General features: G+C 40.2%; 1 protein-coding gene across 1 annotated transcript in view; it reads right to left on the bottom strand.

Moving 5' to 3' along the window:
- eipr1 (EARP complex and GARP complex interacting protein 1) overlaps positions 1 to 15060 on the bottom strand; it is a 188309-nt gene that overhangs the window by 76194 nt on the left and 97055 nt on the right. The gene's annotated exons all lie outside the window — the stretch shown is intronic.

Raw genomic sequence — 15060 nt, 5'->3', positions numbered from 1 at the left:
TGGCAACACTACCAAATAGAATCCAATTAATTCAACAGGCAACTTTTATAAATCACCTTTGACTGAAACTGTGACGCATCAACACCTCCAAGAAGTGGCACTCCAAGAGTGCATGGCTGCAGTTTTGGCCCTCTCTGACTATCTGTGGTTTTTAATCCTCATCTTTCTCCTTCTTTCAGTTCTACCTGATGTTCTGTCTTTCCCGTCTCTGCCTGCTGGAGCAGGGATCATCGATCGCCCCGTCGCTGCGCAGCTCTCTGGTACACTCATTATTTCAGCTAGAGAAGAGACGGAGAGCGGGTGGGAAAGACGCAGGCCAACAGAGCGGGAGGATAAGAAGAGAGCGAGATGAGCAGAGGGGATAAAAAGAGGGAGAACATATGCAGTAGAAGAAGAGAAGAAAGGGTGGCAGATGGGGGAGAAGCGGGGATGTTGCTGTGGCCTTGAATGCACAATTCTGTGAAATAAAAGCACGTCCACACATCAGAAAAGTTCATGCTTTATTAAAGTGATCATTTACGAGATGCTCTAAAACTACTTTTAGGCAGCATTGGTAGCACAAAGCAGTGTCAGAAATGTATTCCGCAAACATTCTCTGAAGGAAAACTGTGTTTTTACTGTAATTCATAATTTACAAACCTGTGATTGACAGGTTGATCGACCAATCCATGAATAGGTTCAGCATTACATCGTCTGACAAACTGAGCTCTTACTAATGAGGGAGGACAGCTGGCTCTGAGAGTTGGAGCGCAGCGCTGCTACTCACATTTTGCACAGAAACAGTTAAAAGCTGTTGGGGAAAATTCAACCAATCCTTCATGTTTACTGTACAACATGATTGTTATTCATTTCCAGAAGCCAGACTGTAACTGGGAGAAAAGCCAGTTGTGGTTCAAGCTGTGTGGAAGGCTCGCACTCAGCATTTCATCAGAGACACTCAACTGATGTTGGTTCCATTGTACCAACATCAGTAGTTGGACAGTGGCGCAATTTTTTGTAATTTTTGCCTTCCCTGCACAATCCACCATGAAGATGTGGAACTGGGGATGCAACAGACAAACGTTGCACAATGCAAAGTTTCTCCTGTGGTTGGTGGAACTTTGCATTGTGCAACTTTTTTCTGTGCAACTTTTAAACTTGCCATGTGTGTCTTGGTGGCTTTCCTCATTAGTCCCTTTCTTGCAAAGCAAGTCAGTTTGTAAGAACTGCCTGCTTCAGACACATTTTATCATCCGGTACTGTATTATTTGTGTTTCTTAACAGATGGCGTAAATGAAGATTAAGACATATTCACTGACTTTAAAATATTCATGTATCCATCTATGTGTCTAAAGAAAAATGGCTGTAACAGTGACTATATATACACACACGTATATATATATATATATATATATATATATATATATATATATACAGTGAGGAAAATAAGTATCTGAACACCCTGCGGTTTTGCAAGTTCTCCTACTTAGAAATCATGGAGGGGTCTGAAATTTTCATCTTAGGTGCATGTCCACTGTGAGAGACATAATCAAAAAAAAAAAATCCAAAAACACAATGTATGATTTTTTTAATAATTTATTTGTATGTTACTGCTGCAAATAAGTATTTGAACACCTACCAACCAGCAAGAATTCTGGTTCACACAAATCTGTTCATTTTTATTTAAGAAGCCCTCTTATTCTGCACTCTTTACCTGTATTAATTGCACCTGTTTGAACTTGTTACTTGTATAAAAGACACCTGTTCACACACTCAATCAATCACACTCCAACCTGTCCACCATAGCCAAGACCAAAGAGCTGTCTAAGGACACCAGGGACAAAACTGTAGACCTGCACAAGGCTGGGATGGACTACAGGACAACAGGCAAGCAGCTTGGTAGAAGACATGGGTCTGTGATTCCATGCAAGATGAAGAAGACAACAACTGTTAGGATTATTTATTATTATTATTATTATTATTAAACACAAGATGACTGTCAATCTCCCTCGGTCTGGGATTCCATGCAAGATCTCACTTTGTGGGGTAAGGATGATTCTGAGAAAGCTCAGAACTACACAGGAGGACCTGGTCAATGACCTGAAGAGAGCTGGGACCACAATCACAAAGATTACATTAGTAACACATGATGCTATCATGGTTTAAAAACCTGCAGGGCAGCCACGTCCCCGTGCTCAAGCCAGTACATGTCCAGGCCTGTTTGAAGTTCACCAGTGACCATCTGGATGATCCAGAGGAGGCATGGGAGAAGGTCATGTGGTCAGATGAGACCAGAATAGAGCTTTTTGGAATCAACTCCACTTACCATGTTTAGAGGATGAGAACAATCCCAAGAAAACCATCCCAACCGTGAAGCATGGGGGTGGAAACATCATACTCTGGGGGTGCTCTTCTCCAAAGGGGACAGGACGACTGCACCGTATTGAAGAGAGGATGGATGGGGTCATGTATTGCGAGATTTTGGCAAACAATCTCCTTCCCTCAGTAAGAGCATTGAAGATGGGTCATGGCTGGGTCTTCCAGCATGACGATGACCCCAAACACACAGCCAGGGCAACTCAGGAGGGACTCCGTAAGAAGCATTTCAAGGTCCTGGAGTGGCCTGGCCAGTCTCCAAACCTGAAATCAATAGAAAATCTTTGGAGGGAGCTGAAACTCCAAAGCTGAAAGATTTGGAGAAGATCTGTATGGAGGAGTGGACCAAAATCCCTGCTGCGGTGTATGCAAACCTGGTGAAAAACTACAGGAAATGTTTGACCTCTGCAATTGCAAACAAAGGCTACTGTACCAAATATTAACATTGATTTTCACAGGTGTTCAGATAGTTATTTGCAGCAGTAACATACAAATAAATTATTTAAAAAATCATACAATGTGATTTCTGGATGTTTCTCACAGTGGACATGCACCTAAGATGAAAATTTCAGACCCCTCCATGATTTCTAAGTGGGAGAACTTGCAAAATCACAGGGTGTTCAAATACTTATTTTCCTCACTGTATATATATATATATACCTACCTACATCTACACATACACACAGCCATGAATATCATAAATGACCCTCAATTCATGGAGTTGTAACTCAACATGTCAATTTGTGGTGATTCATAATAGAGCGTGACAGCATTTGTAATTGTATTCTTGATGGTTCTTGAAGTCCATACTGTCATGCGTTGTTACGAATTGACACGAAAAGCTGTCAAGAACTGACACGACTTGTCACGCACTTTCACGTGATGATTTGCAATGGCGCACAGCAGTGCACAACAGAGCGGGACATTACTAGGGTCCATGACCATAATGATTCGTGGTGATTCGTACCATTAATGGTAACACATGGTAACAGATTGCGACAGTTCCTGACGCCTCTGCCCCGAATCATCAAGTTCAATTCAAATTTGTAATCCTCAGTCACAAATTTAGATTCAAGGCATTCGTGACTTATATGTAACCCCAGAATAAGGACCTGGTTGCGTACTGAAACAATTAAGTAACTGGTGTGACAGACCTGGGTGTTGATGCCTTCAGATCTTCAGAGAACTGCTCACGTGTCCTGACTTTCCCTTTACTGAACAGAAGCTCCTGAAAGCACCTGATCAGATGAACGCCTGGAGTTTCCTCTTTGCGGTTCCACGAGCGGTGCAACAGCAACGCCTGAGCTTCGTGCATCCCCGGTTCCCAGCTTCATTAGCGCTCTAACCAAATTAGAGGCCCTAACAAGGTGGTACATGCAATACTCAGGGACGCGTTCATTGAGGATGCAAGTGACACCAACACTGTGCTGTCTGTCACATTGCTGTGCATTTATGCTAGCTGTAGACTCCTGAGCAGTGTGTGTGTGTGTGTGTGTGTGTGTGTGTCTGTGTGTGTCTGAGCAGATGTGCAGGACAAGGTGTGTGGGTGTGTAGCGAGCCGACGGAGACGCGCTCACTCAATTCCACCAGTGATTCTAATTGATGAGACAAGCACACGCAGACACAAATGCACACATCCTGTTTTTAATCGCGTACGCTGATATGCATACGTGAATGATTTTCTCTTATGCGCACACACACACACACACACACACACACACACACACACGCACAACAAAAACATGCTGTGAGTGAGTGAGTGGGTGAATGAGAGAGGTCCGTACTGCAGCTGGACATGACTTGAGATGAACACATCACTCTCTGACAGATCGAGGGAAGGAGGGAGAGGAGAGTGTGATATGAGGAGGGAGGCGGGAGTGAAGCAGATTAGCATTCTCATCAGCACTGAAGGAATCAGTCTCCACTGCCAGGCTCTCTCTCCTCCTTTCCATTCTCTCTGTGTTCCCTCTCTCCTCATCAAGCCCTCTCTCTTTCCTTATATACATCTGCCTCTCTTTCTTTGTGCCATCTCTCCCCATTCAGACAGGTCTAAGATCAGTCTCGACCATTTACTCCAAGCGTGCTTTATCTTCCCCGTCTTATTATATTACCTTTGTCCCAGTTCTTTCCACCTCGGTTTCTCCCTCGACACAGGATTTAATAGCCGTGTTGTCCAGTGTCGGTGTCAGCAAATGAGGGTCAGCACCACCTCACATCCATGGTTCCACTTGACCTCACACAGGGGTCACAACACATGTGCGCGCACACACTTGTAAGATCTAAGGGAGTAAACTCACATTTCCATATATTCATCAGCCTATTGGAGATGAGACAAAGTGTCAATAAAATAATATAATGTAATGCTAAAATATCCTCGGCCATATGAGCATGTACCTGTTAACGGTGTTTATTTCTCACAAGCTTTTACATAATATATTTACACAGAAACGCAGCGGTTTGGGAACAGATTCCGCTACGTTGAGTTAGCAGTAAGAGAAAGACGAGCCAGTGACGCCTCTCTACTCTGATTGGCTGTCACCCCCAGATTGGGAAGCTTTGAATTTTATTCTGCTGGCTGAAGGTGGTTTATGAGCAGCCTTGGAACTGGAAATCATCAGCTGTATCTGGCAAATTGCAGAGTCACATGATCTCTTGCAGAGCATCACTGCAACACAGGTTAGCTCTATGCATAACTGAGACTGTAAAAAATGAGTGGAAACCTGCTACAGATAACATGTAGACACCTCCAGTCTAGCAAGCTCATCAAATTTAGTTGCTAAATGTGGACCAACCGCACGAGCTGGTTTGGATTGGAAAAGATGGATGTCGCGTAAAAAAAAAAAAAAAAAAAAAAAGGAAAAGCTGTTTGCTGTTAAAAACTGCTTGATAAAAAACTTGTCATCACCTGCAAACCTACCACAGCCTGGAATATGAAGAATATGAAACGTTTTGAGACTGCGCTGCCAAAGAAAAGCCTAAAATCACCTAAGTTGTCTGCACAACACGCAAACCAAACTTTCTGATCCAAGTAATATTCACACCTGTGCTTAATGTTTTGTATTATTTTTACCTGAATGATTAAGGTTAAATAAAGTAAATAGCCATTTTACTTAAATATTGTGTACATTAATGCCATTAGGAAGCAAAATGTAATACCTACTAGTACTAAGACTTTTACAAACACAAAAAATATCATCTAATTATCGTTATCGTCAAAGTCACAAAATAAATAAATAAAGATATTTATTATTTTTATCCATTCTGGTCGTGGGTCAGTACCCACCAAAAACAGTCCAAGGAGTGAGATCTGATGTGGTCTAATCCAAAAGAAGAGCTGCTGTAGCTCAAATTGCTGAAAAAGTTCATGTTGGTTTTGATAGCAAGGTGTCTGAGCACACAGACACTTGATGGTTCAGGGCTATTTTAGTGGCACAAAGTGGACCTCATCAACATTCAGCAGGTGGAGTTGTCCCCCCAAAAACTATGATGTATTCAATGATCAACATCTTTGAAAGCTGACGAAAATAACTGCAGCCAGAAAAGAGTGAGGATCTAATAATTAACTGATGTTTGAGTCGATGCCCTTCATATTCATATCATCTTGTCAATTAATCTTAAATAAGACATACTGAATATCCATGTTGTCCCAGTTCTCAGAATGAAGAGTTAGTGCCCACCAGATGCAGCCTTTCATCCACAGACTTCAAGCTGCGGCATTGGGGGATAAGCACGGGCCCGATGAGCCTCAGGGCCTGTACAGGTCTTACTTACCCCAAAAAACTATTACACTTTCACACAAAGAAGTAGAGCTAATATAATGTAATATTTAAACAAAAAGTGATTCAGACATTTTAATTGAACCATTTTTTTCCCTGAAAGTTGATGGAAAGATTCAACCACAAAATCTTAATTAAAGTAGGAGGCAGGAAGACCTGTTGATATGAAGACATCATACCTCCTCAAAAGTTTTCATAAAAACCTTGACCCATATTCCATGTCTCCATTAAGTTTAATTAAAATCTGTCTATTCACGTTTGCAGTATCTCATTGCTAAACAGAGAAATAAACAAGCAAACCAACACCAGTGACCACATGACTTTTTCACTGGAGGTAATTAACTGTGTAAATCTACAGCGCACACATATGGCCAAATTAAGCAACTGAGAAAGCAGCGTTTTTTTACATGCATGCGGCTGCCAAAACGCATGTTTCAGGGCTCAAATCACTGAGATCAAATGAAAACCTCTGTGTCGTAGGTTTGTGAATTGGCTGCCCTTGATGTTATTCCTGGATGTAATATCATGAATCACAAACAACTCAGCTACATTCAGGTCCATAAATATTTGGACAGTGACACCACGACAACAGAGCTTAAATTAAACAATCAACATGTGCTAACAGTGTACACTTTCAGCTTTAATTAAAGGGTTTTAACAAAAATATCATATTCAGCACTTAGGAATTTAGTCCTAATTAAGCCAGATAGGCTGGCTACTACCACTCAGTGTGGCCAAACTTTTCTAATGGCATTTTCGTCACTATTCCATGAACCAAAAGCCAATTTTGACCTAAATGATACCACTTAAGTTTCCCAAACAGCACTTCCAATCCATCCTCGGTATACCATAGCCTACACAAAAATGTACGATAACCATCCAGGGTGGCAGCTGTAGCCATGTAAGGGTCAACAAAGGATTACAGAGGAAACAAAATTAACAAATGCTCCAATCATTTTGTGAAATATATAACATAATTTGTCTAATCACAGGGATTCCAAAAAGGTAGTCTGGACTATCTATGATGACGTGGATTTGAACCAAGGATGTTCTGGTCTCAAGCCCAACGCCTTACCCACTAGACCAATGTTACTATGACAAATGTTACCCCGTAACATAATAACCAAGCATGACAGATTGTGCAAACTATACCTGTTTAAAGCTGTGTCATACTCTGATTTACAGAGCAAAACGATTAGTTACGTATTTAAATATTTTGTTGTTGGCAAATTCCTCAGTCTGCCATGGAGTTGGGGCACTAATGAACAGATTATATCACATTTACATGGAGATCTGCACTGAGCAGAAGGATTTTCCTGGTTTATAGACATTTATGATGGATTTGAGCACAGTTTTCCATGGTCTGAAACCATGACATCCTCACCGATAATGCTCTGAGAGAGAAACAGAAACTGAGACAGAGACAGAAAAAGAAAGACAAAAACTCACAGAGAGAGAGAGAGAGAGTGTGTGTGTGTGAGTGAGTGAGTGAGTGAGTGAGTGAGTGAGTGAGTGAGTGAGTGAGTGAGTGAGTGAGTGAGTGAGTGAGTGAGTGAGTGAGTGAGTGAGTGAGTGAGAGACAGAGAGAGTACTGTTTTTCTTTAAAACATGGAGCTGCACTCGATGTTGCTGCCTCAGTCCTTTTTCCACTTGTGATGGAGATTTGGCCAATCAGAAGCCCAGAATGAACTGTTGGACAGCCACAGGAAAATAAAGGACAAGCAGATGACAAAATGGCAACATTTTCTGATGAACTTGGCAGACATCAGCTGACAAGGAACTCATTTTGTGGATGAGAAAAGGACTGTAGTCGAACACAATCTTATAGTGTCAGCTCCTCATACTTTTCCTTGGGGCTTTAGCCCAACCAATAATTTGCAACACTTTCATTTTTTTTTCTTTACCAAAATGGAAGCAGCTTTCACTTTTGACTCCTGTACAAACTAAAACTTTAATTTTCACCATTATTGTTGTTTTACCCTTTAACTCTATAACATTCAGTCAAATTATACCTTTTTGGAATCTTTATGATCAGAAAAATAATGTTTGTTGTATACTTTTCAATATGATTTACGTGTTGACTCCTGTGCCTTCATTGGCCCGTACCTGCCAATAGCTGCCAACCTAGTGTGGTGATCATACATAAATATTAACTACAGATATATACCTTATGAAAAAGAAAGTGGCTGCAAATACTAAATGGTGAATGTTTTTTTTAATCCCTTACTTCAGTCACTTCTTCCCTACTTCCTTTCAACTCCATTTTATTCATGTACAGAAGAAAAATTACAACAAATTACGTCAATGTTCAAATACATACAGACCTGAATGCACCTTCTTTATGGCTCAGAACTTCGAATGGAACAATACTTATTCACATGCATATATTTCACACATGCTAAAAGGTTGATACACGATACCCCATTATGCCTTTCTCATACAAAGACACGGCTGACACAGGCCATTACTGTGAGTCTTTAAATACATAATGGTCATTTTAATCACTGTTGGGCTGGTGAAAGGGAATTTACACTGAAGAGCCTCTTCAAGTTGCATTAGGAAGGACGCAACTACAAGAAACATGGCCAATAGTACTTCATCGCTCCAGTTACATACCAACCCATTTACGTGAGAGTGAGTGAAATCCATTAGCTGTAATTCTGCAGATCAGTCATGAGGCGCAGTTGAGCACTGGTGGGTTTCAGTACTGCAACGAGCAATGATTTTCAAAATGAAATAATTTACAAATTACTTATGCATCTGAGTAACCTAAGGCTGTGCTGTTTATTAGAAACATATGTAATATATTTGATTTACATATTTTGCTATACCTGAAACTGGAGGTTTAGCTGGTTTGGAATGACCTTTGGGAAATCTTCCACCTCAACGACTGAAACCTGCCATCAACACACACTGTTACTGACTGTTAGTGTGTATGTGTATTTTTCTGGGATCTCCTTGTTGTTTATGTCATAATTCTCTGCACTGACATACTCAGTGACTTGGAAATGTTCATGTATCCATCCCCTGACTTGTCTATAGAAAACTGGCTGTAAAGGAGATGATTTATTGTAAAATCATCAAAGGGTGCCAATAATTATGTCCAGTAGATTTTTTATGTCAGGATTTTTGTTGCACTTTATGAAATGACCCATTTTGTGTTGTTCATGTTGCCAAATAACTTTGGACATTTAAAAAAAATTCTGATTAAAAAATTGCTTTGATTGCATTTATTTCTGACCAAATATGTCTACATAAAATATAGGGGTACCAACTTAACAAGCCTTAAGGACAAGTTGGAACATGCCCTGCTGTTAAACAATTTCTCAGATACTCAACTGAAAGCCACCAAAAGCCGCCTGGATTTTACAAATGGTTATCAACACGGAGGTGTTTTTCTTGTCGCGAAAATCAGCTTAATTTCTCGAATGTTATTCACTCGGATGTGCCTCACAGTTTTGGAAAAAATTTTGATGAAGCACAGTGCCAGTCTCTCAGCAACTTCTCAGACAATGAAAATCCGACAAGGGGACTGGACCACTCCTCCCATAAGGCATGCTCACAGGTGATTGACGTCACCGACAGGCATGGAAAAACTCACGCATGCGCACGAAGGTTCAAGCTTGGCTGACGTAAAAACATATGAATCAAATCCATGTAGTTTTTTAAAAAAATAAAACGGTCAGTTTCTTTTCTAATAGACCTCGTATATATATATATATATATATATATATATATATATATATTGCATGTCACTTGAATTTACAACAGTCTATGACAGCTGGGATTAGTCTTTTTGTTTTTTTGTTTTTTTTTGTGGAAAATTAGCACCACAACAGGAAAAAATATCAGGCCAGTGGCTGTGAGGCATGTGCACCCATGGTCAGTGGACTGGACGCACCTGTCTGTGGCAGCTGGGATTATCCTTTTTGTTTTGTTTTTTCTTTTCTTTCTCATGTCAGCAACCATGAGCCATGTGCAAGCATGGTCATCCCGTGTTAATTGATACACAACCACAATTCCAATGAAGTTGGGACATTGTGTAAAATGTACACTCAACAAAAATATAAACGTAACACTTTTGGTTTTGCTCCCATTTTGTATGAGATGAACTCAAAGATCTAAAACTTTTTCCACATACACAATATCACCATTTCCCTCAAATATTGTTCACAAACCAGTCTAAATCTGTGATAGTGAGCACTTCTCCTTTGCTGAGATAATCCATCCCACCTCACAGGTGTGCCATATCAAGATGCTGATTAGACACCATGATTAGTGCACAGGTGTGCCTTAGACTGTCCACAATAAAAGGCCACTCTGAAAGGTGCAGCTTTGTTTTATTGGGGGGGGGATACCAGTCAGTATCTGGTGTGACCACCATTTGCCTCATGCAGTGCAACACATCTCGAGTATAAATTAAAAACAGAATAAAATGATTTGCAAATCCTCTTCAACCTATATTCAATTGAATACACCACAAAGACAAGATATTTAATGCTCAAACTGATGAACCTCTTTGTTTTTGTGTGAATATTTGCTCATTTTGAAATGGATGCCTGCAACACGTTTCAAAAAAGTTCGGACAGTGGTATGTTTACCACTGTGTTACATCTTTCCTTCTAACAACACTCAATAAGCTTTTGGGAACTGAGGACACTAATTGTTGAAGCTTTGTAGGTGGAATTCCTTCCCATTTTTGGTTGTTGTACGACTTCAGTTATTCAACAGTTTGGGGTCTCCATTGTTGTTTTTTGCGCTTCATAATGCGTCACACATTTTCAATGGTCAACAGGTCTGGACTGCAGGCAGGCCAGTCTAGTACCCGCACTCTTTTACTACGAAGCCACACTGTTGTAACACGTGCAGAATGTGGCTTGGCATTGTCTTGCTGAAATAAGCAGGGATGTCCCTGAAAAAGACGTTTCTTGGAAGACAGCATGTGTTGTTTTGGTGCCATCACAGATATGTAAGGTGCCCATGCCGTGGGCACTAACACACCCCCATACCATCACAGATGCTGGCTTTTGAACTTTGTGCTGGTAACAATCTGGATGGAATTTTTCCTCTTTTGTCCGGAGGACACGACGTCCATGATTTCCAAAAACAATCTGAAATGTGGACTCATCAGACCACAGCACACTGTTCCACTTTGTGTCTGTCCATTTCAAATAAGCTCAGGCCCAGAGAAGGCGGCGGCGTTTCTGGATGTTGTTGATGTATGGCTTTTGCTTTGCATGGTAGAGTTTTAACTTGCACTTGTAGATGTAGCGATGAACTGTGTTAACTGCCAATGGTTTTCGGATGTTTTCCTGAGCCTACGTGGTAAGATCTTGAGCGCCTTGGGGCAACTGTTTGTTGTGATTTGGCGCTATATAAGAAAAAAGTTGATTGATTGATTGATCCTTTAAGATAAGATAAAGATAAACTTTATTGATCTCACAGAGGAGAAATAAACAATGATGTCGGTTTCACAATGATGTAGATTTTTAATGCAGTGTTTTTAGTGCGGTGTTGAGCTGGGTGGCACATAATGTGTTGATCAGGACCTGCAATAGCACCAACTGCCTGGACTGTCCAACGGTGTGAAAATGGAAATTTTGTATTGTTTAAAACATGGTGAAGACAGGACAGAGATGTGCAAGACAAGAGGAAGGAGATGAAGATGAATGAATGCAAGATCTCTGAATGTAAGCTTGCTTGCATGTAATAAATAAATAGTAATAGGAAGTAATAAATCGTTTGTGATGAAACAGCAATGAATTAAACTTTCCAACCTCTGTAAATGTAACTGACAAATACAGTATGACACACCAATTAAACACAAATATCTTATTATTGCAATGGAAGACACTGGACCAGAATTATTTTTCATTCATGCACATCTTCACATGGTACACTACCACTGTGTGATGTTTAACTGAAATACATGAACATAGGTGTCAGTCAACCTGACTCCAGAAAGGGAGAAGAGGGTGCAGGTTCCTTTGTAACCACCAACTCCACCAGATGACTTCAATGATGAACTCATCCTGTCTGCTGTTAATCAGTGAGCTCACCTGCTGGAGTTGGTGGTTACAAAGAAACCTGCACCCTCTTTGCCCTTTCTGGAGTCAGGTTGGTACCTATGCATGAAGCAGTTTCCAAGGAGTTATGCTGACAATATTCATATTTTGCCAAATCCCAAAATTGTGGGGTTTGCAGGGGTTGTAAAAGGTTTGCGACTGTGACAAAATGCAAGAGAAGGACAGCAAGGGACTTGAAAACCAGAATCTGTATACTACCTTGGACTGGATGGGCAGTCCATGCGTGCATCATTTTTCAGGCGGAGCTGGGACAGTAGTTAGTTATAGAGGTCACACGCTTCTCAAACAGGGTGAATTCCATGAAACTCAAGGTAAATGTGAAGGACGCTGAATAAGCAGGAGTGCATCCTCAGGTTGTTTGCTTGGAGGTGGAGAAAGGGGATTTCCTGAAGGAGATTGGCGATCTCACAAACAGAGTGCTTCGTGATGACAGTGTGTTTATAACTGTGGATTTAAATGGGTGTTTATGCGAAGGAAACACAGACAACAAAAATGTGAAGGAAGAATCAGGTTTTCGTAAAGGAAGTCTGAAGGTAAGATGATCATTAATCAACATCCAAATGTGAGATTAGATTAGATATAATTTTCTTGATCCCTTGGGAAGATTCCAGCAGCACTGTATAGCAGCACACAGGGTAAGAGGCACACAGAGTATCAAAAGTGAAATAAAAAAAACAGTTTGCAAATACTAATTACTGATACAACCCCTGGCAAAAATTATGGAATCATCGGCCTCAGAGGATGTTCATTCAGTTGTTTAATTTTGTAGAAAAAAAGCAGATCACAGACATGACACAAAACTAAAGTCATTTCAAATGGCAACTTTCTGGCTTTAAGAAACACTATAAGAAATCAAGAAAAAAAGATTGTGGCAGTCAGTAACGGTTACTTTTTTAGACCAAGCAGAGGAAAAAAATATGGAATCACTCAATTCTGAGGAAAAAATTATGGAATCACCCTGTAAATTTTCATCCCCCAAATTAACACCTGCATCAAATCAGATCTGCTCATTGACATTGACCCTATGCCATGACATTGACCCTATGTGTCTTTTTGCAAGGAATGTTTTTGCAGTTTTTGCTCTATGGCAAGATGCATTATCATCTTTAAAAATGATTTCATCATCCCCAAACATCCTTTCAATTGATGGGATAAGAAAAGTGTCCAAAATATCAACGTAAACTTGTGCATTTATTGATGATGTAATGACAGCCGTCTCCCCAGTGCCTTTACCTGACATGCAGCCCCATATCATCAATGACTGTGGAAATTTACATGTTCTCTTCAGGCAGTCATATTTATAAATCTCTTTGGAAAGGCACCAAACAAAAGTTCCAGCATCATCACCTTGCCCAATGCAGATTTGAGATTCATCACTGAATATGACTTTCATCCAGTCATCCACAGTCCACAATTGCTTTTCCTTAGCCCATTGTAACCTTGTTTTTTTCTGTTTAGGTGTTAATGATGCCTTTCGTTTAGCTTTTCTGTATGTAAATCCCATTTCCTTTAGGCGGTTTCTTACAGTTCTGTCACAGATGTTGACTCCAGTTTCCTCCCATTCGTTCCTCATTTGTTTTGTTGTACATTTTTTGATTTTTGAGACATATTGCTTTACGTTTTCTGTCTTGACGCTTTGTCTTCCTTGGTCTACCAGTATGTTTGCCTTTAACAACCTTCCCATGTTGTTTGTATTTGGTCCAGAGTTTAGACACAGCTGACTGTGAACAACCAACATCTTTTGCAACATTGCGTGATGATTTACTCTCTTTTAAGAGTTTGATAATCCTCTCCTTTGTTTCAATTGACATCTCTCGTGTTGGAGCCATGATTCATGTCAGTCCACTTGGTGCAACAGCTCTCCAAGGTGTGTTCACTCATTTTTAGATGCAGACTAACGAGCAGATCTGATATGATGCAGGTGTTAGTTTTGGGGATGAAAATTTACAGGGTGATTCCATAATTTTTTCCTCAGAATTGAGTGATTCCATATTTTTTTTTCCTCTGCTTGGTCTAAAAAAGTAACCATTACTGACTGCCACAATCTTTTTTCTTCTTTTTTTTCTTCTTCTTTTTCTTCTTCTTCTTTCTTCTTTCTTATAGTGTTTCTTAAAGCCAGAAAGTTGCCATTTGAAATGACTTTAGTTTTGTGTCATGTCTGTGATCTGCTTTTTTTCTACAAAATTAAACAACTGAATGAACATCCTCCGAGGCCGGTGATTCCATAATTTTTGCCAGGGGTTGTACTAATTCTAAATACTAATACTAATAGTATTTCAGAAATACTAATTCTGAAATACTCACTACTGGCTTACTGGCGACTACTGTTTTTCTCCTTGCTGTCCTCTGTCTTCCTGTTACTCGTCCTCCCCCTGAGTGAGGAGTTGTACAGTCTGATGGCCTGAAGGACAAAGGAGTGCCATATTGCCAGGACATCGTTCTCCATGATGCTGAAAAATGTATGTGAGCAGTCGTAGTGACAAAAGTGGTCCAAGATGGATCAGGGGGAAAACAAAAACATAAACAATGTTGAAACTCCCAGGTACAGAGTTAAGACCAAAGACAAAAAAACTCTTTTTTTTCAACTTAATCAAAAAGTGCAGTGAAAATATATTCTATATATATTTGGTGAAATGTGATGTGTGCAACAATGCGGGTGAATACAGCGTACTGGTGTGTGTGTGTGTGTGTGCTGTGAATTGCTTCTCTGTTTGTTACTAAAGAAGACTATTACATTCACTGCAGGAGCAACTTGGCTGGAATAATATTAAAGAAGCCAGTGCTTAAAAACTGCTCTGATACCGCATGTTTGTGTGCGAGAGAATGAAAAGTGGACACTGCTG

The sequence above is a fragment of the Thalassophryne amazonica genome, chromosome 19, assembly GCF_902500255.1.
Source record: "Thalassophryne amazonica chromosome 19, fThaAma1.1, whole genome shotgun sequence".
Lineage (NCBI taxonomy): Eukaryota > Metazoa > Chordata > Actinopteri > Batrachoidiformes > Batrachoididae > Thalassophryne > Thalassophryne amazonica.
This window is presented reverse-complemented; position numbering and strand designations above follow the sequence as displayed.